This window comes from Mesoplodon bidens (assembly GCF_964165515.1).
Source record: "Mesoplodon bidens genome assembly, chromosome: 8".
In the NCBI taxonomy this organism is placed as follows: Eukaryota; Metazoa; Chordata; class Mammalia; order Artiodactyla; family Ziphiidae; genus Mesoplodon; species Mesoplodon bidens.
In genome coordinates this window covers 6400151-6427529 of record NC_138165.1, presented here as the reverse complement: position 1 = coordinate 6427529, position 27379 = coordinate 6400151, and the positions used below count along the sequence as shown (strand labels likewise).

Below are 27379 nucleotides of genomic sequence, written 5' to 3'. Positions count from 1 at the left end.
GAAGAAAAAGGGTAACATATAACCATTGGAGGAAACTAGGTGAATGGTGAAGAGAAACTCTCTGTATTATTTTTGCCTCTTCTTGTGAATCTATAACTATGCCAAAATGAAAAGAGGAAAAAAGTGAAAAGATGTACATGATGTGGACAGGCTCTTGGTCCTAGTTTCCTAAAGTTCCTTAAATACCAATGTGCCAGCCAAGCCGTCAACGAATTCCAGGTCCACTGGGGAGGGAAAGACAAGTGAAGGATATATTCCAACAGGACATCAAGGTGCTTTCCTGGAAGATTAGCTACTTTTCTGATGACTCCTTAGTAGAGAAAAAGGAAAGACTACAACGATGAAATAAACATAAGGTCACCCCTGTGTAAAGCTCTGTCTTAGGCGCACACTGCCATGAAAACACATGCTCTGCTACTGTGTCTCACGCCCAAATCGTTTCCCTTGCTTCTATTCCTTGGTCCAGAAAGATTCAGACTGAAGATGCAGAATCTGATGGACTGGAAACACTGAAAACACAGCTTCACATACGGCTTCCTACCCACCCACCATTCAACCAGATTTCAAGCATATAGACTTTAAATCTGTACTCTACTAAGCTTACACGTAACAGCTAGGGAAATTTTGCTATATTTCTCAGATCAATTATAACAGAACACTGCTATTACTACAATAACCTTTTTACATTCATATTTTATGGATTCAGGAAAAAAAATCCAAAAGAAAAGCACAAAAAGAGATCTGTTCCTTGTCTATATTAGTATGTACTGAACTGTACATACAGATGCTCGATTTCCAAACTGAGTTGTGATTACCTCAATATTTTTCCAACACTGACTTATTCCTACTCATCACTAACATGGTTTTCTTTAAAATGCCTAAAAACCTAACTCTAGTCCTACATTTAAACAAAAAAAATCACTTAAGAACATAATTGAGGACTTCCTGGTGGTGCAATGGTTAAGAATCCACCTGCCGATGCAGGGGACACAGGTTCGAGACCTGGTCTAGAAAGATCCCACATGCCACGGAGCAACAAAGCCCGTGCGCCACAGCTACTGAGCCTGCACTCTAAAGCCCGCGAGCCACAACTACTGAGCCCACGTGCCACAACTACTGAAGCCCACGCACCTAGAGCCTGTGCTCCGCAACAAGAGAAGTCACCGTAATGAGAAGCCCATGCACTGCAACGAAGAGCAGCCCCCGCTCGCCGCAACTAGAGAAAGCCCGCGTGCAGCAACAAAGACACAACGCAGTCAAAAATTAATTAATTAATTAATATTTTAAAAAAAGAATGTAGGGCTTCCCTGGTGGCGCAGTGGTTGAGAATCTGCCTGCTAATGCAGGGGACACGGGTTCGAGCCCTGGCCCGGGAAGATCCCACATGCCACGGAGCAACTAAGCGTGTGCGCCACAACTACAGAGCCTGCACTCTAGAGCCTGCAAGCCACAACTACTGAAGCCCGCGCGCCTAGAGCCCGTGCTCCACAACAAGAGAAACCACCACAATGAGAGGCCCGCGCACCGCAACGAAGAGTGGCCCCCGCTCGTCACAACTGGAGAAAGCCCGCGCGCAGCAACAAAGACCCAATGCAGCCAAAAATAAATAAATAAAATAAATGAAAATTAAAAAAAAAAAAAAAGAATGTAATTGAATATAATCAAATACACATTTTAATACACTGCTGATGAGAATAAAATTCATAACTATCTAGGGCAATTTGGAAACCTCTATCAATAACCTTTAACTATGTCTTGAGCCAACAGGTCCAAATCTAGGAATTCATCTAAGGAAATAATTTGTTAAGTATTCTAAAATGTATATATCAAGTTGTTCACTGCAGCTGTTCGTGAAAAAGACTTTTTAATGAAAATAAGTGTTCAAGAACAGGAAATTCGGAAAGAAATTACAGTACATCCAAACAATAGCATACCACTCAATCATTGAAAACCAAAGTAAAAATGTGTTCTTATTGCCCTGGAAAAATATCTACAATCAGTTTAGTGAAAAAAGCAAACTAGAAAACTCCATGTTTCTGATGTCCTTTTTGTTTGTAAAATAAAAAGTAGTCACTTATATTCTTGGTACACAGAAAAAGTATGGAAAGAAACATACCAAAGCATTAACACTCTTATTTTCTACAATGAAAATGTACTGTTTATATAATTTTTAAAAATACATGTTAAACCCAGAAATAAACCCACACACCTATAGTTAATTAATCTTCGACAAAAGAGGTAAGAATATACAATGGAGAAAAGACAGTCTCTTCAGCAAATGGTGCTGGGAAAGCTGGACAGCCGCATGTAAATCAATGAAGTTAGAACACTCCCTCACACCATATATACAAACTAAAAACGGATTAGAGACTTAAATATAAGACATGACATCATAAAACTCCTAGAAGAGAACATGGCAAAATGTTTTCTGACATAAATCGTACCAATGTTTTCTTAGGTCAGGCTTCCAAGACAACAGAAATAAAAACAAAAATAAACAAATGGGACCTAATCAAACTTACAAGCTTTTGCACAGCAAAGGAAACCATAAACAAAATGAAAAGACAACCTACAGAATGCAAGGAAATATCTGCAAACAATACGACCGAAAAGGGGTTAATATCCAAAATATACAAACAGCTCTTACAACTCAATAATAAAAAAACAAACAACCCAATCAAAAAACAGCCAGGGGCTTCCCTGGTGGCGCGGTGGTTGAGAGTCCGCCTGCCGATGCAGGGGACGCGGGTTCGTGCCCAGTCCGGGGAGATCCCACATGCCGCGGAGCGGCTGGGCCCGTGAGCCATGGCCACTGGGCCTGTGCGTCCGGAGCCTGTGCTCCGCAATGGGAGAGGCCACAACAGTGAGAGGCCTGCGTACCGCAAAAAAAAAAAAAAAAAAAAAAAACCAGCCAGAAGACCTAAAGAGACATTTCTCCAAATAAGACATAAAGATGGCCAATAGGCACATGAAAAGATGCTCAATATCGCTAATTATTAGAGAAATGCAAATCAAAACTACAACGAGATATCACCTCACACCGGTCAGAATGACCATCATCAAAAAGTCTACAAATAATAAATGCTGGAGAGGGTGTGGAGAAAACAGAACCCTCTTACAGGGCTGCTGGAAATGTAAACTGGTGCAGCCACTGCAGAAAACAGTATGGACGTTCCTTTAAAAACTAAAAATAGAGTTAACCATATGATCCAGCAATCCCACACTCCTGGGCATATATTCGGAAAAGACAAAAACTCTAATTTGAAAAGATACATGCACCCCAATTTTCACAGCAGCACTGTTTACAATAGCCAAGGCGTGGAAGCAACCTAAATGTCCATCGACAGATGAATGGATAAAGAAGATGTGGTACATATATACAATGAAATACTACTCAGCCGAAAAAAGAATGAAATAATGCCATTTGCAGCAACATGGATGTACCTAGACATTCTCATACTAATTGAAGTAAGTCAGACAAAGAAAGACAAATATCATGATATCACTTATATGTGGAATCTAAAATATGACACAAATGAACTTATTTACGAAACAGAAACAGACTCACAGACATAGAAAACAAACTTACGGTTACCAAAGGGGAAAGGGGGTGGGGAGGGATGAATTAGGAGTTTGGGATTAACAGATACACACTACAATATATAAAATAAACAATAAGGACCTACTGTATAGCACAGGGAACTATATTAAATAGCCTGTAATAAACCATAATGAAAAGAATATGAAAAATATATGTGTAACTGTATCACTTTGCTGTACACCAGAAACTAACACGGCACTGTAAATCAACTATATGTCAATAAAAAATTAAAAAAGAAAAAAAAATGTTTAAAATAAGTGTATAACTGATTCACTTTGTTATAAAGCAGAAACACACCATTGTAAAGCAATTATACTCCAATAAAGATGTTAAAAAAAAATAAAAAATAACAGTGGTCCTAACAGAGCAATGCTGCCAGCCTGCACACGCACAGATTATCTGGAAGACCAGTCAAGAAGCTAGAAGCGGCGGCTGCCTCTGGGAATGGGATGTGGAAGAATGATAAAAAGGGTGGAGGAAGGCTTACATTTTACTCTCTATCCTTGGGCACCTTTTAAACTTTTTTAACCATGTACATACAGTATCCCGTCAAAGGAAATATACATTTCAAAACATTAAGATGTTCATATTCTTTCTACTATAAGCATATTGCGTCCAATAAATCCCAGAAAGTTATTTGTAAAGTCAAAAAGAACCATAATCCTGAAGCCACAGCCATCATCAGTTACTACAAAGAACCGGAAAACATTTAAAAAGCTAGTTATTCAGCAAATTGTCCATCTCTAGTATACTCATCTCTAGCAGGCAGCACTGGTAACACCTATGGGGAAGCAAAGTGTATTTCTGAAGCTCTTCCAGCCATGAAATTCCTGCAAAATCAAAGGCAGGCAAAAAACAAAATCACACAAGTAATGAGAAGAAAAGTGCTCAATTAGTTTTTGATCACTGAACTACAGCCGTGTTTTAATTCAAAAATAACACAAGACAGAGTCATACACGTCTACAAAATTACTTTTAGGTCCTACGTTTCTATAAAATACATTTTTAAGTGTACTAACTACAGGATTCTCTTATCGCCAGCCGGGTTTTGTTAAAACCTCTAAGATGTGTAATTCGGCAATATCTCTCAAAATTTTAATGACACATAACATTCAACCCAAAATGTCGACTTACAGGAATTCATTCATATACATGGAAAATAAATTATTATAGGATTATTCTTTATAGCATAGTTTTATAAATGCAAAAGACTGGAAAAAACTAAATGTTCCTTAGTAGAGGGCTGGGTAAATTACGGTATGCCATACAATGGCATACTATTCAGCCATACTCTTCATTTTCAAAAAACTATGAAGAAGCCTTTAATGTATTGATACTGACATAGACTGATTTCCAAGATATATTAAGTAAAAAAAAAAAAAAAAAGCAAACAGCTGGGCTTCCCTGGTGGCGCAGTGGTTGAGAATCTGCCTGCTAATGCAGGGGACACGGGTTCGAGCCCTGGTCTGGGAGGATCCCACATGCCGCAGAGCAACTAGGCCCGTGAGCCACAACTACTGAGCCTGCGCGTCTGGAGCCTGTGCTCCACAATAAGAGAGGCCGCAATAGTGAGAGGCCCGTGCACCGCGATGAAGAGTGGCCCCCGCTTGCCACAACTAGAGAAAGCCCTCGCACAGAAACGAAGACCCAACGCAGCAAAAAAAAAAGCAAAAAGCAAAATTCAGTAGTCTACCATCTGTGCAAGAAAAGAGAGTGGGGGAAGGCATAGATATATATGCACTTTGTCATACATATAATTAATAACATTAGTGTCTCCAGGGAAGGGTAGATGACAGACAGCAGAGGAGGGAACCTAATCTTTAAATCATGTGTATGTATTAACTGTTCAAAAAATAAATATTTTATAATTTAAAATTTTTAATGCATTTAACTAGCAGTTCTATCTCTCCTTTCTAGGTAACTTAAACAAGATGAAAGGAAACTGCAGGCGCACGAGAATACCCCTGAGGTATGCTTTAAAAAATTTTTTACAGCCAATAATGCATGTAATAAGCTTGTGACTACAATAAAAATTACATAAGTTTAATAATTTCATAACTATCCATATGCAATCTCAATAGCAACCAATTTCCCAAAAGCATACTGTCTAACTCCACCCCAAAAATTCCAAAACAGAATGACTGATCAGTTGATGATTCCAGTAAAATAGAAGAGTCCGGATTTTACTAAGACCCAGGGTTCTCTGTGAGAGGCTAGTTTCAGCCTTCTCTCAGCTAGGGTGCTTTCTTGGCCACTTCACAACATTAGACCGTGGGGTTAACATGGCCAAGAGTCAGGCTCCTTGTCCCCTGTCACAAGCTCCGTCTCCAGCCAACATAGCTCTCTCATAAATGGAAGGCAACAGCCAGGCCCCAGAGTGTACAGCCAGGGGGCTGTGGACCTGTTCAGGGCTTCACATCCTTCCGAGGAAAACAGGAAGGGACACATCCTTCCCCACTGCCGCACGAGAAGCCCTTCCCGCTTCAGCCTTCCACACTGAACTCAGCACGCTCACCAGGGGACTCCTTGCTTGTCCCGCTGCCTTGGGGGCAGAGCTCTCTGGCAACAGGGCTGACAGCCCTGCTCTCTGTCCTCAGGCACACAGTGAAGTCTGTTGAAGATTCTCATCAGAGTTCATAGTGCATTCTCTACTAATTACCCAGATACACCCCAGAAAAACTCTCTCATTTTAACAGCAGTGGTTTTCCTTAAGGGCTTTCAGTGTTTTGGGTCCATTCCTCATGAACACCTATGTACACACCTTCTGTGTCCCCTCCGGTCACCCACGCCACCCAAAACAGATCTAGCGAGCAAATGACTACAAGGTGCGCCTCATCTTCCAGGGCTTAGTCACGCTTTCATGATTCCACAAAACCATTACTACACAATTTGGCTAAATACTGTTACACTGTCTAAACAAATGCTTCTGTGGCAATTTCCGAAATCTACTCCAAATTCTGAAGTGAATGAGAGTAAGAAAAGCTTTTCCCATCGTGTTCCCTTCATAAACGCAGTCACAGGCCACAGGCAATGGCTCCCAACAGGCGAGTTCAATCAGCAACAGGCTGAAGTAGCACCCCGTCAGCCCGCATCACGAGCTTGGCAGGAGAGCATTTCTTTTGAAAGGGCCACCCTCCTCAGAATGGGATCCTATGTCTGGAGGGTGATCTATTAAGTGATAAAAATACTTCTTAAGTCAAACTTTTTAGACAAAGATATAGCCTTAGGTTTAGATACATACCAGGCCCAAATTCTCCATAAATAAGGCCAGAGGTAGCAAAAGAAAATAGCATCTCTCCTTCCTACCTGCCCCCCCAACGATGAATAACCAGTATCTCATGATAAGTGTTTATAACAAGAAGCTAAGGAATATCTACTTAGGAGTCAAAACCTACTGGAAAACAAAACACCAAAGGCCAACCTTTAAAATGAGCCTTCCCCTCCCTGATATCTGGATGGCAGATTACAAAATGGACTCCCAAGGGAGGTCTGATCACTTAGGACAAGTAACATTAGACCCTACTGAACACTAAAGAGTGTGATGGAGGGAAATCTGATAATACGGACCCAGAGAGAAAGATCAGATACTTGTCCACTAGTTAACTTTTCAGATTTCTAGGCAAAAGAAGATTTTCTAATGATACTTAATTCTCTCGTTAGAAAAGTAATATACACTCATTGTATACAAATTCAAAATAATTTTTGAAATTAAAAGCATTTGTTGGGACTTCCCTGGTGGCACAGGGGTTAAGAATCCGCCTGCCAATGCCAGGGACATGGGTTCGAGCCCTGGTCCGGGAAGACCCCACATGCCGCGGAGCAACTAAGCCCATGCACGACAACTACTGAGCCTGAGCTCTAGAACCCATGAGCCACAACTACTGAGCCCGCGTGCCACAACTACTGTAGGCCCCGCGCTCTAGAGCCTGTGCTCTGCAACAATGAGAAGCCACCACAATGAGAAGCCTGCGCACTGCAACGAAGAGTAGCCCCCGCTCGCCGCAACTAAAGAAAGCCCGCGCGCAGCAACGAAGACCCAACGCAGCCAAAAATAAATAAATGAATTTATTTTTTTAAAAAAGAGCATCTGTCAAAAATGAAAAGGCAGGGTCCAGATATACAAAATCACACCTAAAATGAGTAAAATTCCCAATTTAAAACTCATCATAATCTTAAATAACAAGTTAAAAATGTTTTAATCATCCATGAAATGAACACCGTATTATGCAGCCGGACATTTATCCATATAGCTAACGTCACATACAAAAAAATTCCTAAGGCATTTAAAAGGCACAATACTATGATTAATCCCCACATTTGGAAAATGACTTAAAAGGACCTGAACTTAAACTCTTAAAGAACTTTATAATATACTGATCATTATTCTTTTAAGAATAATTTTCTGGGAATTCCCTGGTGGTCCAGTAGTTAAGACTTGGCCCTTTCACTGTCGTGGGCCCTGGCTCAGTCCTTGGTTGGGGAACTAAGATCCCACAAGCTGCGTGGTACAGCCCCACCTGCCCCCCCCAACAAAAGAATAATTTTCTGCGATTACCCAAATGTATTCACAAAGATCTATGTTTAGCTTCACAATTCAGTCAATAAAAGTTAAGCACATCACTTAACACAGTACTGGACTGGGCACTAGAGTGAATGGGGGACAAAAGAAGGTTGGAAATTGAAAAACAGAGATATATAATCTACTCTGAAGGTCCTTATAATCTATATCTGAACACAGGAGACTTAAAAGTAACTATACAAAATCTAAAGAAAGGGAACTCACATTCACTAAGTGTATCTTACACGTCAAGTAGCAAAGCTGCAATACACACACAACATCCCTGAATCCTGTCTCAAGGGAAGAAAACAAGGCAGGGTGGGAGGGTGTTGAGGTTGAGGAGGGCAGGCGGTGAAAGCCAAAAACCCAAAGAAAAACAGAAACGCCAACTGAGTGATACAGAAGATAAGTACAGTCGTCATTAGTCTTCCACAAATGGCGCTGGGACAACTGGACATCCACATGCAAAACAACGAAGTTAGAGCCCTATCTCACACTATTTATACAAACTAACTCAAAATGGGCCAACAACCTCAATGGAAGAGCTAGATCTATAAAACTCTAAGAAGAAAACACGAGAGTAAATCGCCAAGACCTTAGATTTGGCAATAGATCCTTAGATATAACACTAAAAGCATAAGGAGCAAAAGAAAAAATACATTAATTGGACTTCATCAAAATTAAAAACTTTTGTGCAGCAAAGAACATATGTTATCAAGAAAGTGAAAAGACAACCTATAGAATGAATGGGAGAAAAGATCTGCAAATCATATATCTGTTAAGAGTTTAATATTCAGAATACGTAAGAACTCCTAAAACTCAAAAACAAAAAGACACACAATCCAATTTAAAAATGGGCAAAGGACAACAAGGTCCTACTGTATTGCATAGGGAACTATACTCAATATCTTGTAATAAGCGATAATGGAAAAGAATATGAAAATATATATATGTATAACTGAATCACTTTGCTGTATACCAGAAACTAACACAACATTGTAAATTAACTATACTTCAATCTAAAAAAATAAAATGGGCAAAAGACTTGCGATACATGGATATTTCTCCAAAGAAGATATACAAATAGCCAACGAGCACAAGAAAAGATGCTCAACATCTCAGTCATTAGGGAAATGCAAATCAAAACCACAGTGAGATACTACTTCACATCTACTAGGATGGCTATAATTTTAAAAAACAAAAACAAAGAGAAGATAACAAGTGTTGACAAGGATATGGAGAAACTGAAACCCTTGTATGATGCTGTCGGGAATGTAAAAATGTACAGCCACTGTGGAAAAAGTCTGGCAGTTCCTCAAAAAAGCTAAACATGGAATTACCACGTGATCCAGTAATTCTACTCCTAGGTATATACCTAGAATTGAAAAAAAGACTCAAACAGAAATTTGTAAACCAACATACATTACAGCATTAGTCACAACAGTCAGAAAGTGGAAACAACCCAAGTTCCATCAGCAGATAAAGGATAAATAAAATGTACAATATCCATACAACAGAATAGTATTCAGCAATTACAAAGGAATAACATTCTGACACAGGCTACAACATAAATGAACCTTGAAAACATTACGTTAAGTGAAATAAACCAGTCATAAAAGGACATATATTACTCCATTTATATGAAATATCTAGAATAGGCAAATTCCTAGAACTAGAATATTAGAAGTTACCAGGGGCTGAGGAAGAGGGACCAACAGGGATTTACTGCCTAATAGTTACAGAGTTTCTGTTTGGGGTGATGGAAAAGAGTTGGAAGCAGCTTGTGGTGACTGTTACCCAATGTGAATGTCATTAATGCCACTGAATTATATACTTAAAAATGGTTACAATGGCATATTTTATATTGTATATATTTTACTACAATAAAAAGAAAAATAAAAAGTTTCTATAAAGTCTTTAGGAGTCTGGATTGCCCAAAGGTAGACTTCAAATCAGGGACTCAAATCCAAAATGGACTGTAGGTCCCCAGATCTGACTAACCCTCATGGAAACCTTAGTGGGAAGCCTGCATCTCTACATCCTTCCTGACCAGTGAAGAGGCCTCTCCAGATGCTGCCGGATGCTGCAAGCAGACTTTCCCCCAAGGCAGCCCAGTGACCTTCCATGCAGGAAGAATAACCTGTGCTGGAAAAAAACAGAGATAAGTGGAAAGGAAGGTGAAGAATCCAAGAGCCAAACTCTGCTACTCTGCAGCTGTGTGACCATGGACACATTACTCAAGTGCTCTAACGAAGCTTCAGCTTCCTTTCGTTAGGAAATGAAAACAGCATCTACCTTTAAACGTTGACATAAGACCTGACAAAAGTACTCCTACAGCACCCAGCCTAGTGCCTGGCAGGTGGTGGGTGTTCAGTGTATGATGGCTGTTGCTATTGGGACGAGAGGTCTGTTTGTCACCCCAGAGGCAACCAAAGGCTGAGCAGGACATGGCTTGGATCTGGAGAATTCTATGACTTACCAGAACTTAAATAAAACGCAGACTTCAGAGAAGGAGCTGTTTCTATGCAGTTCAAACTCTTAGAAAGACTGGCTTATTGTTCACAGAATGAACCCAGCCACTCCACGTTAGGAAGGGCGCGGCTACACAATTCACTCTCTCTGTACAACAGGCCTCTGTTCACAACAGAGCCCTGCCTTTACCAGCAGGAGAGACACGCTCTGTGGAGAAGCGCAGCAGGAAATCAGCTAGGAGGTGGACCTGAGGCAGCTCTCCAACGCTGGTGGCCTCAGAATCACTTGGGAAATCTGCTAGACACAGATGCCTCACCCCCACCGCCAGACACTCTGATTGCTAAATATTTCAGGCAGGGCCCTTGAGCACAACTGTGTAAAGAAACAGTTGAAAAGGGAAGGCACGGAGATGTTACAAGACTACCTTCTGATGTTGGCAAACAGACCGGTCCGCCCCACAAAGTAAGACCTGCGTTTTCCTCCACACCTGTCGAAAACGCACTAGCTTTGGCAATGCAGAGAGATCACCTGCAGGTGATATTCAATTCAACCTGCATGTTCTGCACCTCTCACAGGAACAAAAAGAACAACAACAAAAAAATGACTTAAATCATATTACCAGAAGTTGGTAAAATTTTTGTCAAACACCCTTAAATTGCTTAGGAAATTATTACCTTGTTCAACTTTTGGTCAGCAATCAGGCAGTATGTATCAAAAGTCACCCAATATTCTCACTTCTTAAAATTGATCTGAAGGAAACAACACAAAAGCAGCAAACTACATGCAAAAAAAAAAAAAAAAAAGCCACCGTTGTAGTATATATAATATCAAAAAAAAAAAAAGATAACGTGCCTGTCAAGGATCCCAGTTTACCAAAATGTGCCATATCAACTCAAATACGACAAAGCTATTAAAAATTTAAATGATGTGTACTATGTCATTACAGGGAAACTATTCAAAAACACGCAAGACCTAAAATTACTTACTAAAAAGCATGGACATATGGACAGCTTTAGAGGGTGACGCATTAAGCAAAAACCTTGTGGTGGGGAGGAACGGGTGAAGGCCATCAAAAGGTGCAAACTTCCAGTTGTAAATAAATAAGTCCTGGGGTTATAATGCACAGTATGATGACCATAGTTAATAGTACTGTGCTGCATATTTGAAAGGTGCTAAGAGAGTAGATCTTAGAAGTTCTCATCACAAAGAAAAAATTCTATAACTCTGTAGGGTGATGGATCTTGACTTACTGCGGTGATGACTTCACAATATACAAAAATATTGAATCATTACGTTGCAAACCTGGGAACTAATATACTATTGTATGTCAATTCTACCTCAATAAATGCAAAAAAAGGGACTTCCCTGGTGGAGCTGTGGTTAAGAATTCACCTGCCAATGCAGGGGACACGGGTTCAAGCCCTGGTCCAGGAGGATCCCACATGCCGCGGAGCAACTAAGCCCATGCACCACAACTACTGAGCCCGCGCTCTAGAGCCCACGAGCCACAACTACTGAGCCCGTGCGCCACAACTACTGAAGCCCACGCGCCTAGAGCCCGTGCTCCGCAACAAGAGAAGCCACCGCAGTGAGAAGCCCATGCACCACAACAAAGAGTAGCCCCCGCTCACTGCAACTAGAGAAAAGCCCACGCGCAGCAACGAAGACCCAATGCAACCAAAAAGTATAAAATAAAATAAAAATTTAATTTTTAAAAAAGCGAGTCACATGAATGTTTAAAAATAAATAAAAAGACAAGACCTTGTGTTAGGACAGCTTGACATGGGTTTTCCCCCTCTGGCCTCTCAACTTTTTGTATTATTGCCGTATCACTGTAATAGGACTCTAAGTAAATTTAACTGATTCTACTTGGAAAGTTAACTGGACAACCATTCTAGAGAGCTGGAAAGTGGATTCACTGACCTCAGCCATCCTGAACGAAGATAAACACACCCAAATGTGCCATGGTAACAAGATGGCCACGAGGCCAGTTCTAGGCTTTTTTTCAGAAAAAGATAAATCTTAACAGATATGGTGACTATTTTTTTAATTTGAATTTTATTTTTTTTATACAGCAGGTTCTTATTAGTTACCCATTTTATACATATTAGTGTATACATGTCAATCCCAATCCCCCAATTCATCCCACCACCACCCCCGCCCCCAGATATGGTAACTATTAAACTTAAATTTACATTTTTTTAAAAAGCAAATATAAACACACTAAAAGAAAGGAGGAAATCTGGTTTGGCAGCTATTCACGTGGCAAAAGATCAGAGGACTTCAGAACCACAACTTCAATATAAGGTAACAAACTCATGCAGCTAGGAGACAATTTACATGAAAACAACATTAGGCGAGAAACAGAAGGCCCAGTTCGCATCCTAGTTCTATCATGTACTGGGATTTAACTTGCAGGTCTTGGGTTCTCATCTGTAAATTGATAGGATAATGATGGTATCTTCTCTGCCTACCTCACAGGATTTTGAAGGAAACAAAGATTATGAATGTACAAGTGCTTTGAAAATCCAGGGTTTGTTCCCCTGAATCTGGCTATTAGTATTATAAAGACGTTCATATACATGCAGCTACTAACAAGGGTAACCGTGTTTAGGAGGTACACTCCAAACCAATAATAAGCGGATATGCCTCCCAAGGGGCCCAGGGTCTGGGGCCAGGCCTGTCCCTTTATCCGGATGTTCAAATCTTTCAGGAGAATCTATTCGTCTACTTCTTGGTCATTTTTTTTAATTCGTAAAAGCAAATGTAATCACTGACAAAATTAATAGAGAATGCAGGATTCTCAAACTGGGTTTTTAAGAATTAACTGGGGATTGTTAAAACTATGGCTGCCCAAAGGCTTCCCTGGTGGCACACTGATTAAGAATCCACCTGCCAATGCAGGGGACACGGGTTCGAGCCCTGGTCCGGGAAGATACCACATGCCACGGAGCAACTAAGCCCGTGCACCACAACTACTGAGCCCGCACGCCTAGAGCCCGCGAGCCACAGCTACTGAAGCCCGCGCGCCTAGAGCCCGTGCTCCGCAACAAGAGAAGCCACCGCATTGAGAAGCCTGCGCACCGCAACGAAGAGTAGCCCCCGCTCGCAGCAACTAGAGAAAGCCTGCGTGTAGCAACGAAGACCCAACGCAGCCAAAAATAAATAAACAAACAAACAAATAAATAAAAACTATGGCTGCCCAGACCCCACGCAGACTGAACTAACCAAAATCTCTGGGTAGCTGTGGATAAATAAGACCCGGCCACCTGTATTTTAAGAAGCTCTCCAAGTGATTCTGGTGACCTGATTACTGCTATTATTATTACGCTGTTATTAATGTTAACTGCCACCATGAATACATGACAGGAATTCCATATACCCACTCAGTATACACCAGTCACTGTTCTCAGCATCTTACATATATTATCTCACTTAATCCTCACACAGTCCTATAAGTAGATACTACTGTTAACCTTGCCCTCCCTCCACCCTCCTTTTATAGAGGTAATCACTGAAATACAAAGAGATGATTTCACTGGCCCATGGCCCAAAGGCACAGGGCTAGCAAGTGGCAGAGCCAGAAAGCACAACAAAGTTTGAAAATCCTTGATACAGTTTCCTAACCTACAACAGTAACTGTATACTCTGGTCAGTATAAATAAATTCTGCTTTATTTCAAACATCGCATTTAAAGGACCCTAACAAAACCAAGTTGTCTCAAGAGAGCGTGGTGACATCAGGTTGAACCATGAGGGGACAAAGGGTCTAGGGCTGTTTACATACTTCAGCATCACCAGCACCAATTCGTAACTGTTTTGTCTGTCTTCCCTATTAGATGGTGAGTGAGCCCTTGAAGTATGGGGACCGGGTATGTCTTTTCAACTGTACCCTCGTGGTACAGTTGTACCATGGTATCTAACTAAAGAAAGGGTTTAATAAATTAATCAATAAATCTAGAGAAGGCCTGATGACTGTCCTGGGAAATTGAAAGGCTCTTTCATAGAAAAGAAACCGACATGATTCATGTTGCTTCGGGGGTTACAACTAAGACCAACAGGTAAAAGGGGAGGGGCAGTTTTGGAGACAGTCTAAAATACCTTTCTAGCAACCAAGACCTGTCCAAAGACAGGAAAGCGTGCCTGCAGTTTGTGGCTAAAGACAAAATATCATAGATAAAAGGCAGGATGTGGGACTATGGGGCCTCTAAGAGCTCTTCCAAGGCTCAAATTCTGTTACTCTAGTTACGACACATTCCTTTATTCCTTCACACATTTTACAGTGACTAGTTACACCAGTGCAGTCGTCCAAGCACAGAGGCTAGCACAAAGTGTTCTACAAACTCCCAGAACCCTCAAGGATCTAGAGAAAAGTAAATCACCAGAGTGAATCTTCCAAGGAGGAAGATAATGGATACAACAGGGACCAGCAAGGAGGCGGGAGAATTCCAAGCAAGAAACAAGAGAAAAGTCAGAAAAGGTGTTATGGAAGCAATGTTGCCATTTGAACACATCTGAGCTACGTCTTTCGGGATCCTTGTGGGGAAGTGGACTGCGGCTGCCGTAAGAATCTGGGGAGGAAATGCATTCAGCATGGCAGTAATGGTCTGAGCAAAAGGGAGGCGGGAAAGCCCTGGGGTGACGAAGACCCGGCTAGAAACACTCAGGAAATGCTGGTGCTAAAAAGAAAAGGCTTTCAGAGGTCAGTCAGCCCAACACACATACTCTTTATGGATGCCAACCTGGTTGCACTGGGTAAAGAAAGCTTAGTTTACTTTCTTAAATTACATTTCACAAACCAAAGACTGAATCATCAGTGATTCTGTCTTTAAACATTTGTTAGTTTCTGCTATGTCTATTCTTTCCACTGTCTGACAACCAGACTTGCAGTTATCAAAACTCTTATAAAAACTCAGCTCTGGGGCTTCCGTGGTGGCGCAGTGGTTGAGAGTTCGCCTGCCAATGCAGGGGACATGGGTTCGTGCCCCGGTCTGGGAAGATCCCACATGCCGCGGAGCGGCTGGGCCCATGAGCCATGGCCACTGAGCCTGTGCGTCCGGAGCCTGTGCTCCGCAATGGGAGAGGCCACAGCAGTGAGAGGCCCGCGTACCGCAAAAAAAAAAAAAAAAAAAACTCAGCTCTGAGCCCAACATTTATGATCCCTGAAATGATTATAACATTTACCAACAGTACTATGAAATAAAAAGTATTACCTACCAATCTAAAAAGCTACAACTTTATAAGTAGAAGACTTAAGAATAAATAGAGCCTGAAAAGATTAATTTATGTCTCAGGTCCAAAAAACTATCTCACCCAATTTATAAACTGTGAGATTAAGCCACCTAAAAACAAAGAGAATTAACAAAGGACTGAAGGAAAAAAATCTAAATCCCAGACCAATGAACAAAATATAACACATCTGAATGATAAACTTAATGGTCTTCTGGCCATTCATTTCTCAACATCACTGTCAAACTATTTTAAGGATCTGAAATCTTGCTCTATAAAAAGCAAGTTCCCATCATCTGAACTACACTTAAGAGATTCTATCGCAGTAGTTACTGAGGCATAAAAAACCAAGCTTCAGATTTTTGCTTCCTGTTAGTACAAAAAAATGCCCACCTCTTTTACGTAAAGTTGAGTCTGTGGCCAAAATCCTGGCACACTAGGAGATCAAGGTTTTCAGTTCTAACACTGATTTAAGGTGCGAAGGCCTTTTCCCTACTTACTACCGCTTAAATTGTGACATGGAGATAAAATATATGACACCTCCACCACCAACAGTCTCTTCAAAGGATTTCTGACTCCGCTTAACCTTAGCTGGGAGAATATAAAACTACGGCTGAAAACTCCTCAACAAAAATTAAAACTTTAGAAATCTGAAACTGCTACACGTTAGCTGATAAACTATTAATTATAGAAACTGAGATCTGAGTAACAATTGCCAAAAAAGGTGCAATTACACAACCTTACAAAAATGGATAAGCAAACAGCTCACCAAAATTTAAATCTTTCTTAGCAAATGGAGAAGATAAATAATGTTCAGTAACTCTGGAACACTGTGGTGTAGTTTTTCTTATCTATATGGTCTCTGCAGCAATGTTACTATTCTCCACTGCTCCCTTTGCTTTGGATGAGCAAAGGGAGCCCACAGTCCAGGATTCCTCATATCAAGAGCACGGCAAATGTCACAATAGTAGTAATAAAAGCAACAATTTCTAAAGCCATCATTTATACCGGACTCTGGCCCCCGAATAGGGTGCAAGGCACATCGCAGCAGGCAACTATTTCTCGCTTCTGATTCTTCTGCATCACTGCCTCCCAAAGGACTAGAGAATCTAAAGCTCTGGACGCCACATCTACAAATCAAAGTACCATGTTTAAAGAGCTCACAGGTTCTACGGATGGTCAGCAGTTAATGAACGAACACCAAGACAGAGAAACTCACCCAGATGCAACAAAACACGCTTCAAGGCTCCTTCTAATTTTTGTTTTTAATTTTTGGAGTAAAAAGAAGTATTTTTAAAAAAATTATGTAATAAGTGAGACTCTGGAAAACCCCAGACTCATCCGAGCGGCTCGGAAAACGGGAAAGCAAAATGCGATTAGCTCCATTGTAGCCAACCAGGCTAACGTGCAAGAGCACACACTCCTCTCCGTCAGAGCGTCCCTGCCAATACCGAAGAACAACAAAGGCAAGTTGAGGAGGCTGCACAAGGCTTAACTCAGCACTTGTCCACTTTGCCAGCCTCCGAAGAAGCTCGCTGCGGGCCCAGGGACCGCGGGCTCCCTGCGCATCCGGCCCGGCCAGCGCTCGGCTTTGTCTGGCCCGCCTGGACCCGTTCCCCCCGGATCTTCCTCCACACCCATCACTCGCCCGTGACTATAGTTGTGGTGGGTTTCTCCCCCTCGACCCCTCCCCTCGCGAGCCCCGCTCTTTTCAAACGCGGCTTCGCCCACCCGGCCTGGGAGACTCGGGTCGGGAAGGGGGCCCGGGGTGGGGTCCGGGAGAGGAGAAGAGAGGGGGACACACAAAGCCGGACTCACCCCACAGCCGACCCCCTCCCTCTGCAAAGCAGCCTGGGATGAGCGACCTGCGGTCTGGATAAACAGCCCTCACCTCCCGCTCCCCGCCCGGCTCCCACCTAAGGGCCGCCCCCTCCCCCCAAAGTGCACCCAAGAGCGGATGACAGCGCTGGACCTCGCCCCCACCCACCCTCGGCGCCCACCACCGCGAGGGGGGGCTGGGGCCTGGAAGGGCTGGGGTCTACACATCCTCGCCCTAACCGGGGACTTACAGCCGTATTAGTTGCTCCTGTTGCCCCTGCAGACCAGACGGCCGCCGCCTTCTCCTCCACCCCAATGAGGTTAAGCGCTTGGTGCGGGGATTAAAAAAAAAAAAAAAAAAAAAAAAAAAAATTAGAAGCCCAGAGCGCCTGCGCAGTGCGGTCTCTCTTTTTTCCCCTTACCGCCACGACCCGGCTAGACCATAGAGAGTGTAAACCGAGACCAGAGAGGCGCCTGCTTCTCTATGGTAACGCCCCCGCGCAGGCGCTGCCCTGGCTGCGCCGGGCTTCGGGACCTGCAAGTCCCAGGAGCTTTTACCTCCTTGGAGAACGTCAATTGGCCCTGATGGGGACCCGTAGGGAAAAGTTCTTTAACGAAAGGGGGGCCAGAATGGAGTTCGCCCCCGCCTCCAAGGAGTTGCGGCAAAACTCAGGCAAGGCGGGGAGAGTCGGATCTAAGCGGCCATGGCAGTAGGGCACCAGAAAGCAGGGAGCGTAGAGCTCAGGAGGAACCAAGAAAGCCTGTGTAAAAGTCGTCCGGCCGGAACTTCCTCCGGTGGGGGCGGGGGGTGTCTAATACCTGAAGGAACCGGCCTTTCACTTCTGGGTTACGCGCGTCGCGTCCCGGCCGGGCGTCCGGGGCGAAGGAAATTGTGCCTTACGACTCTCCGTACCTCGGCTCCCGCTTCCCCGCTCGAGGAGGCGCGGGCGCTGGAGCCGGAAGCACACCTTTTTAACGGTTCTTTTCCCTTTTTGAAGCCGAGCCAGCTCCGTGGAGGCCTCGGAGACTCTTGAGACTTTCTTCCTGGAGCAGCTGCACAGATGAGGCTGCTTGTGTCTCCCCGTCGCGTTGCTCTTGGAAGACGTGTGGGAGAGTGTCTCGGAGGGTTAAAAGTTGTGCAATTTACAGGGCTCCCTTTGAGGACCCCGGAGGCCCCACCGTCGTTCCGCCTCGGGCCCCTGCGCTCGCGAGTAATTTGACGTTGAAAGCTTTCGTGAGATTACACACTGCTCCGTGGAAACCACTGTTAAAGTGTTAATTGGCTTCCCTCCGTCTCGATTCTTGTATCTGAGCTTCTGGTAGTGGGGGGTGTCGTGTGTTGGGGGACCTGTGAGATCCTACCCCTGATAGTCGGGGGCTTAGATGTTGTGGTTGGAGACACCCAGCTAAAACAAAGCCCCGTGTAGACTCCTCTGTGGAGTGCAGGGAAGGCAGCGGACTGTAGTCTGAAGGAGTAGCGATGACAAGGTGGATGTGACTCCCGGTTGGATCTAGAAAAGGGGACATCTTTGGGGCGAAAGCACAAGCGGCCTTTTGAAAATGGATGGGTGATGATGAAAGAGCATTCCAGAGAAGACTGCGTGGAGCAGGGGCTCAAGAGGAAGTGGGTATCATACTGGGAGTACAGTGAAGAGAGCAGTCTAACTGAAATGGGGAAAGAAAGGGGAAAAAAGGACAAGTGAAAAGTAAGGTTCAATAAATAGGATTGGGAATTTATTTATTTATTTATTTATTTATTTATTTTGTGGTACGCGGGCCCCTCACTGTTGTGGCCTCTCCTGTTGCGGAGCCCAGGCTCCGGACGCGCAGGCTCAGCGGCCATGGCTCACAGGCCCAGCCATTCCGCGGCACATGGGATCCTCCCGGACCGGGGCACGAACCCATGTCCTCTGCATCGGCAGGCGGACTCTCAACCACTGCGCCACCAGGGAAGCCCGGGAATTTAAAATTTTTGATTGTGGTAAAATGCACATAACCATTTTTAAGTGTACACTTAAGTACGTTCACATAGCTGTGCAACCATCTTCAGAACTCTTTTCACCGTAGGAAACTGGAATTCTTTACCCATTAAACATTCCGCCTCCTCCCAGCCCCTGGCAACCACCCTTCTACTTTCGGTCTCTATAAATTTGACTATTCGGGTTCCTAGTGTAAGTGGAATCCTGGTCCTTTTGTGACTGGCTTATTTCACTGAGCATAATGTCCTCAAGGTTCTTGCAGGTTGAAGCAAGTGTCAGGATTTCCGTCCTTTTTAAGGCTAAATAATATTCCACTGTGTGTATGTATATGTATGAGGTATACATATGTATGTATCCCACAATGGACCCTTGGGTTACTTATACCTTTTGGCTACTGTGAATAATGCTGCTATGAACCTAAGTGTACAAATATGTCTTTGAGACCCTGCTTTCAGTAGGATGGAGAATATTTTGAAAACAGAGAAATCCACACTGTTTCAGGTCCTCAACTAGGAGTAGTAACATGGTGAAAGAACTGTTTTAGAAAGTGACCCTGGCAGGGGCCACTCAATGCATTCTCCATTTATAGGAAGCATTTTGGAGGCTTTAAGATATGCCAGGCATTGTACTACTGCTTTATGTAAATTATTGCTATGTCACTGAATCCATCAAAATAAACAGCAAGTGATTACTAACCACATTTTACAAGTGAGGAAACCAAGGTTCTGGGTTACAGATGGGCCGAGGGGAAGCTCACCAACCACACATAAACACAAGTGATCAGCAAACAAACACTTCCACGGGAGCTGGGCACCCATGGGCACTGACTAGTCACTGGTTTGGACAAGGGTGCTGAAAATCAACAATTTACATGTAAGAGGGAGGATTCACAGGAGGAAAAAGAGGCTGACACCAAGAGCTTTCACTCTCAAATTACTGATGTCTGAGGGCTTAACACAGCCAACCTGAATCTTCCAAGGTCCCTAAAAGAACACTGGAGTTTGATTCCAGTTCTCCTCATTGCTCTTAAAAAGTATAAAATGCCGGGCAAGTATATCTTTGTAATAGAGAAATTAATAAGACACACCATTGCCTACTCAATACCTCATCTTTAACTTTGCTTTCTCTAAACTCCTGTGAGGCCATTTAAAGCAATAATCTCCTTTTGGCAGATGAGTAAATAGAGGACCCGAAAGGAAACATGATTCCCCAACGTCACATGGCTGATTGGGCCCAAGGCTGCAGCTGAGACCTGAACCTCCAGAATTCCCATCTCTGCTTTCGGCTCCCTTACAATGGTCTGAGTGAGGGGACGGCCTGTCCATTCACTTAGCTTCACCGTCCTCAGCGATACGTACCCAAACACCCATGAAGCCAGTGCCACTTAAACATTGAGGCAGGACTTCCCTGGTGGCACAGGGGTTAAGAATCCACCTGCCAATGCAGGGGACACGGGTTCGAGCCCTGGTCCGGGAAGATCCCACATGCCGCGGAGCAACTAAGCCCGTGCGCCACAACTACTGAGCCTGTGCTCTAGAGCCTGCAAGCCACAACTACTGAGCCCACGCACCACAACTACTGAAGCCCGTGTGCCTAGAGCCCATGCTCCCAACAAGAGAAGCCCACGCACAGCAATGAAGAGTAGCCCCCGCTCACCACAACTAGAGAAAAAGTCCACGCGCAGCAACGAAGACCCAACGCAGCCAAAAATTAATTAATTAATTAATTTAAAAAAAAACATTGAGGCAGAGAATATAAGTGCATCATAAACAGCATTCACACATCAAAAATACTGTGTACTGACTATGTGCCAGCCTCTGAGCAAAGCAAGAAAAAATCCTTGTTCTTAGGAAGAGGAGTCAGAAAACAGTAATAAATAAAATATATACTGTACCAGGTAGAATAAATATGGGAAAAAATGAAGCAGTGAGGGAATTAATTATGGACTGCTGAGGATAGGGAAAGGGATTTCTGTTTCAGTAGGACAAGGGAGGGGAGGGGCCCTGAGAAGTAAACTGAGCAAAGATGTGAAGGAGGTGAGAGAGCAAGAAGTGTCCTTTCCCTGGGAGAAGGGCACCCCAGGTAGAGACCAGGGCAGAAGTCATTCTGAGACAGGAGACGCCTACCACATTCTAAGAACTGACAGGAGAGTCGGAGGGGAAGTAGGAAATGAGATCAGAGGTAAGAGGATGCCAAATTGTGGCCTTCAGGGGCTTAAGTCCGAACTGTGGATTTTAAGGGCAATGTAAGAATTTTGGCTTTTACTGAGCTGGGGAGCTATTGGTAGGTTTTAAGCAGAGAAGAAACATGATTTGACTTCTATTTCTTTTTATTGATAATTTATTGAAGTATAGCTTATTCACGATGTTGTGTTAGTTTCTGCTGTACAGCAAAGTGACTCAGTTATACATATATGTATACATTCTTTTTCATATTCTTTTCCACTGTGGTTTATCCCAGGATACTGAATATAGTTCCCTGTGCTCTACAGTAGGACCCTGTTGTTGATCGACTTCTGTTTTTAAAGGCTCACTTTAGCTTCTGTTTTGAGAATAGATTGTAGGGGAGCAAGAGGGGGACAACTTAGGAGGCTAGTAAAATACTACAGGTGAGACAATGGTGACTTGGGAAAAGTGACAGCACTGGCAGGGTGAGGTGTGTGCACGGCACACGGATTTGTTGACTCAGCTGATGGAGGGAGTGAGAGAAAGCGGAGCCAACAGTGACTCCCAGGATTTGGGGCCTGAGAGACTGGGAGGGGCAGGCCGGGCGTCGGGGGAGGTAAGAAATTCAGCTTTGGAGATACTACGTTCGGGATGCCTATTAACACAGGGAAATATCAAGAAGAAAGTTAGATACATGAATCTGGAATTTAGAAGAGAGGTGCAGGCTGGGCATGGAAACTTAGGAGACATCCGCATTTAGAGAATATTTAAAGCCATGAGATCATCTAGATGATAAGTGTAGAAAGAAATGTGAAAAAATTAAGAACTGACCCCTAGCATTTAGGGCAATTAAGAAGTGGGGCAGGGCTTCCCTGGTGGCGCAGTAGTTGAGAGTCCGCCTGCCGATGCAGGGGATGCGGGTTCGTGCCCCGGTCCGGGAAGATCCCACATGCCGCAGAGCAGCTGGGCCCGTGAGCCATGGCCGCTGAGCCTGCGCGTCCGGAGCCTGTGCTCCGCAACGGGAGAGGCCACAACAGTGAAAGCCCCGTGTACCGCAAAAAAAAAAAACAAAAAAAGAAGTGGGGCACTCTAGCATTTAGGGATCGAGATGGTAATGAAACTAGGAAAGGAAATAGAAAGCAGCACCTGAAATAAGAGCCACCAAGTCAATTACAGTGACCCCCCCCCAGAGGGGATTGGTGCCAGGACCCACTCAGATACCAAATTCAAGGATGCTCAAGTCTCATATAAAATGGCATAGTATTTGCACATAACCTAGGCACATTCTCCCGTATACTTTAAATCATCTCTAGATCACTTATATCACCTAATACAATGTAAATGCTATGGAAGTGGTTGCCAGAACACGGCAAATTGAAGTTTTGCTCTTTGGAACTTCCTGTAATTTTTTTTTTTAATATTTCTGATCCCTGGTTGGTTGAATCTGTGGATGCAAGACCCGAGAATACAGAAGGCCAACTGTACTCATGGACTGTTGGCTGTAACTCGAGTGGTGACGGTGAAAGCCTGATTGGAACTGGTTCAAAAGACAATGGTAGGGGCCCTTCCCTGGTGGCACAGGGGTTAAGAATCTGCCTGCCAATGCAGGGGACACGGGTTCAAGCCCTGATCCAGGAAGATCCCACATGCCATGGAGCAACTAAGCCTGTGAGCCACAACTACTGAGCCTGCGATCTAGCGCCCGAGAGCCACAACTACTGAAGCCCACGTGCCTAGAGCCCGTGCTCCACAACAAGAGAAGCCCCTGCTCACCACAACTAGAGAAAAGCCCGTGCGCAGCAACGAAGACCCAACGCAGCCAAAAATAATTAATTAATTAATTAATTAATTAATTTTTTAAAAAAGCAGGGCACTTCGCAGGTATGGGTGGGTCAAAGCAAGATGAGGAGGAATAAGGGAAATGTTCTTGAGCCTGAACCAAATAAACACAACCTTGAAACTCACCATTATGACATCATCAGATTCTCAGAAGTAGAATGATGATTTAGACTAGTTCCCATTTGGACAGGGTTTATTTATTCTCATAATTTTAAGCAACTCTAAATATTACCATTTTAACAAGTCATTTAGAGTTTTACAGATAATATTTCCAAAGATGGGCACATTTTGCTAGGTGGATCATCACGTACACACACACGTGCACACTTCACAGCCAGACAGCAAAGTGAGAAAAGAATACATTAGCTTGATCAGAATGTATAAATGAAACTGCCCTACTATGTCTGCTTTAGTAAAAATAACAGACCCCATCTTACTTGTTTAGTTATAATAAGGATAAAATAATTCCAACTATCTATTGTACATTTCAGGTTGGCATTCATGGGAAACTTTGACTTGAATGACATGATTATGTTCCTTCTATTTTTCTTTTTGCCACATTAATTATACCATGTAGTACTTGAAAGAGAGGTGGAGTCTGTCTGCCAGTTTGCAATTTAAAAAGTTAAACGATGCCTTAAGAAATCAGCAAATTTTTAGGGAATTCCCTGGCAGTCCAGTGGTTATGACTCTGCGCTTCCACTGCAGGGGGCACGTGTTCAATCCCTGGTCAGGGAACTATGATCCCACAAGCCACAAGGCACGACCAAAAAAAATCAGCAAATTTTAAAATTATTTGACAGGTTTGTATTCATATTTCCTACCTAGTCTTATTTATTTAGAGTTTCCCATTCCTGGATGAAATTTTCTTGCTTTCAGGGGCCTGCCGTAATTCAGGTCCCTTTCTCTTCTTTTCAGATAATTACTCATATTCAGGCCATGTTTTCTAGTTTTCCTTACTGCTTCATCTAATTTTTAAGTAAATGATAGCATACACAATATTAGTCTGTTCACTGTCACTAAACTAATATCCTCAAATGTATTTTGATTTTACGAATTCCCCAGACTTGCCTTTGCTCATGCATGATTTAGCTACCTACCCTCCCTAGCACCATCTTGTCTCATGAACTTGGCTGCACTGCCTTTCCCTACATCACTTACCACACTGCACTGTCCTTTTGAGTCAGCTGGGATTAGGCATCCTCCCTGCTTTTCACTGTGTGATAGGTCAACTCCACCTGCCCATCTCCTTTCTTCTGAGTTCAAACACTGCGTGAATTCAACTGACCTTAGTTGGTTCCAACCTGTACTTCCCGATGGCAGCAGTTTGTGGCCAACTCTTGAACCGAACAGGTCTGACTAGAAGCTGACAGTCCTTACGCCCCATGAGCTTAAGAGTTCACGTTTATGAAAAGTCAAAGGATGGGACTACCCTGGCGGCCCAGTGGTTAAGACTCTGTGCTTCCAATGCAAGGGGCGCAGGTTCAGTCCCTGGTCAAGGAACTAAGATCCCACATGCCGCACATCGCAGCCAAAAAAACAAAAAGTCAAAGACACGATACCTTTCTTAACAATGGTTCCTCATGGTCCGTTGAGAACACAATGTCTCAGTTTAAACAAAAAGTATGTGTAGGGCTTCCCTGGTGGCGCAGTGGTTTTGAGTCCACCTGCCGATGCAGGGGACACGGGTTTGTGCCCCGGTTCGGGAAGATCCCACATGCCGTGGAGCGGCTGGGCCCGTGAGCCATGGTCGCTGAGCCTGCGTGTCGGGAGCCTGTGCTCCGCAACGGGAGAGGCCACAACAGTGAGGGGCCCGCGTACCGCAAAAAAAAAAAAAAAAGTGTGTGTACCATGCCTCAGAAAATAAATTAGATTCCTCTTAGCACCAAGCAGGGGGAAAGTAGGAAACGTCTACTGCAAAGAGACCACCAACCACTTCAGGGGACTTACCAGACAACTGCTGGTATAAGTTACAAAGACAATGCTAGTCCATACCTAGGTGAGCACTCAAGACATTTGCCCCATGGCAGGTGGGGTAACTTTTTGCCTCTTTGCGCTTTCAACTTGGACATAGGAAAAATATAGCATCCCTGAAGGTTGTCCAGAGATTTGAGAGCACACCAGTATTTATCCAACCAGCTTGATGGAAATGACAGAAGAGAGAAAGTTCAGAGCCAAGGAATTGTTTGAAAGCACCTCACATTCTGTCTTAGACTCATGGAATGTTAGATCAAGAAGGTACCTTAGGGATCATTGAATCTACCACCCCTATTTGACTGTGAGAAAACGGAAGCCGAAGCAGTGAAGACATCACCTTTGGTCTTGCACTGCTAGTTAAGACAGAGATTCAGAACTGGGACCGAAGGATCCTGACTCCATTTCAGTCACGTTAAAGCTGGCTGATGAGCACATTTTGACAGCCCACACTTTGAACCCAGGTTCCAAAAGCTATCCTATACGCAGCTCATGAATGCCCGTTTCTCTGAGAATTAAAAAAACAGGTTGGAATATTTTGGAAGGAAAACACTGGTTGTAAAGTGGGGAGAAATTCCTGTATAGACTTGCTCACTGGAAGCGAGTCCTTGGCTTCCCCAAGTCAACGAACATGAGGTTAAAGTTAAAAACTGATTGTGTCACCTGACTGAGGGCAGACAACCTTTCTGGGAAGCCGTGGGCTGAAATGAGAACTGAATAAAGGAGTTGATGGAAAATTGAACTGGAGCTCTCTCCCAACACCGGGAGTTACTATGTTTCGGTTTGCTTGCTTTGAATGAAGTATTTCAGGCAAACAAAAGGAATAGAAACTATGATGAACTCTTTGTAGAGCCCCACCTGATCCCATTTCCTTCTACTGAATTGTTGCTTGTATTTCCATACCCATTCTTGTGTTTTTCCTATTTATAAAGTGTCCATAAGTGATAGTATTTTTTAATTTGTTCATATTTTAGCTTTTATATGAATGCTATCATACTGTATATATCTTTCTGCAACTTGTTTTTTCTCTTAATACTACGGTTTTGAGATTTTTTTCTACAGATGAAGAGGATAGCTCCAGGTCATTTATTTTAACTACTCTATGGTATTCCGGTGTATGAATGTTTTCACATGTATCTAATCTCCCCTTAAATAGACATCTAGTGAGGTTTTTTGTGTTTGTCTTTGTTTTGTTTGTTTTTTGGCCTCGACGTGTGGGATCTTAGCTCCCCGAACAGGGATCAAACCCAGGACCGCAGCAGTGGAAGTGAGGGGTCCTAAGCACTGGACCACTGGGGAATTTCCATCTGGTGAGTTTTGAGGGGTTTGGTTTTGTTTGTTGTTGAACCTTGCTACTGTAAACATTTTTATAAAACTCTCTTCTGATGCTTGAGTGCAAGTTTCCTAGTGATGTTTATGAAGCCTTAGTATAGGCACATCCTCAACTCGACAAAAAGATCTCAAAAATAACCAGTAGAGAATTTCCCTGGCAGTCCAGTGGCTGGGACTCCATGCTGCTTCCAATGCAGGGGGGCGTGGACTCATCCCCCATGCTGCCTGGAGGGGCCAAAAATAAATAAATAAAATAAAATGAAGAAAAAAATGCTTTAAAAAATGACCAGCAGAATATGAGAGTGTTCAACACTAGGACTGTATATTTTCACTAATAGCTAATTTTTCACTAATTTTTTTTAAAGATTTTTCCTTTTTTTTTTTTTTTGGTACGCGGGCCTCTCACTGTTGTG

The 27379-nt window shown here is 43.3% G+C and overlaps 1 protein-coding gene across 3 annotated transcripts in view; it reads right to left on the bottom strand.

Annotated features, from left to right (window-relative positions):
- CLASP1 (cytoplasmic linker associated protein 1) overlaps window positions 1-18026 on the bottom strand; it is a 268761-nt gene extending 250735 nt beyond the window's left edge. For 2 of the 3 annotated variants that reach the window (XM_081241674.1, XM_081241676.1), the window contains exon 1: window positions 17929-18026. The gene's annotated coding sequence lies outside the window, so the exon portion shown is untranslated. The remainder of the gene's footprint in view (window positions 1-17928) is intronic. The other variant, XM_081241675.1, reaches the window with a different exon arrangement.
- Window positions 18027-27379: the final 9353 nt, after the last annotated feature.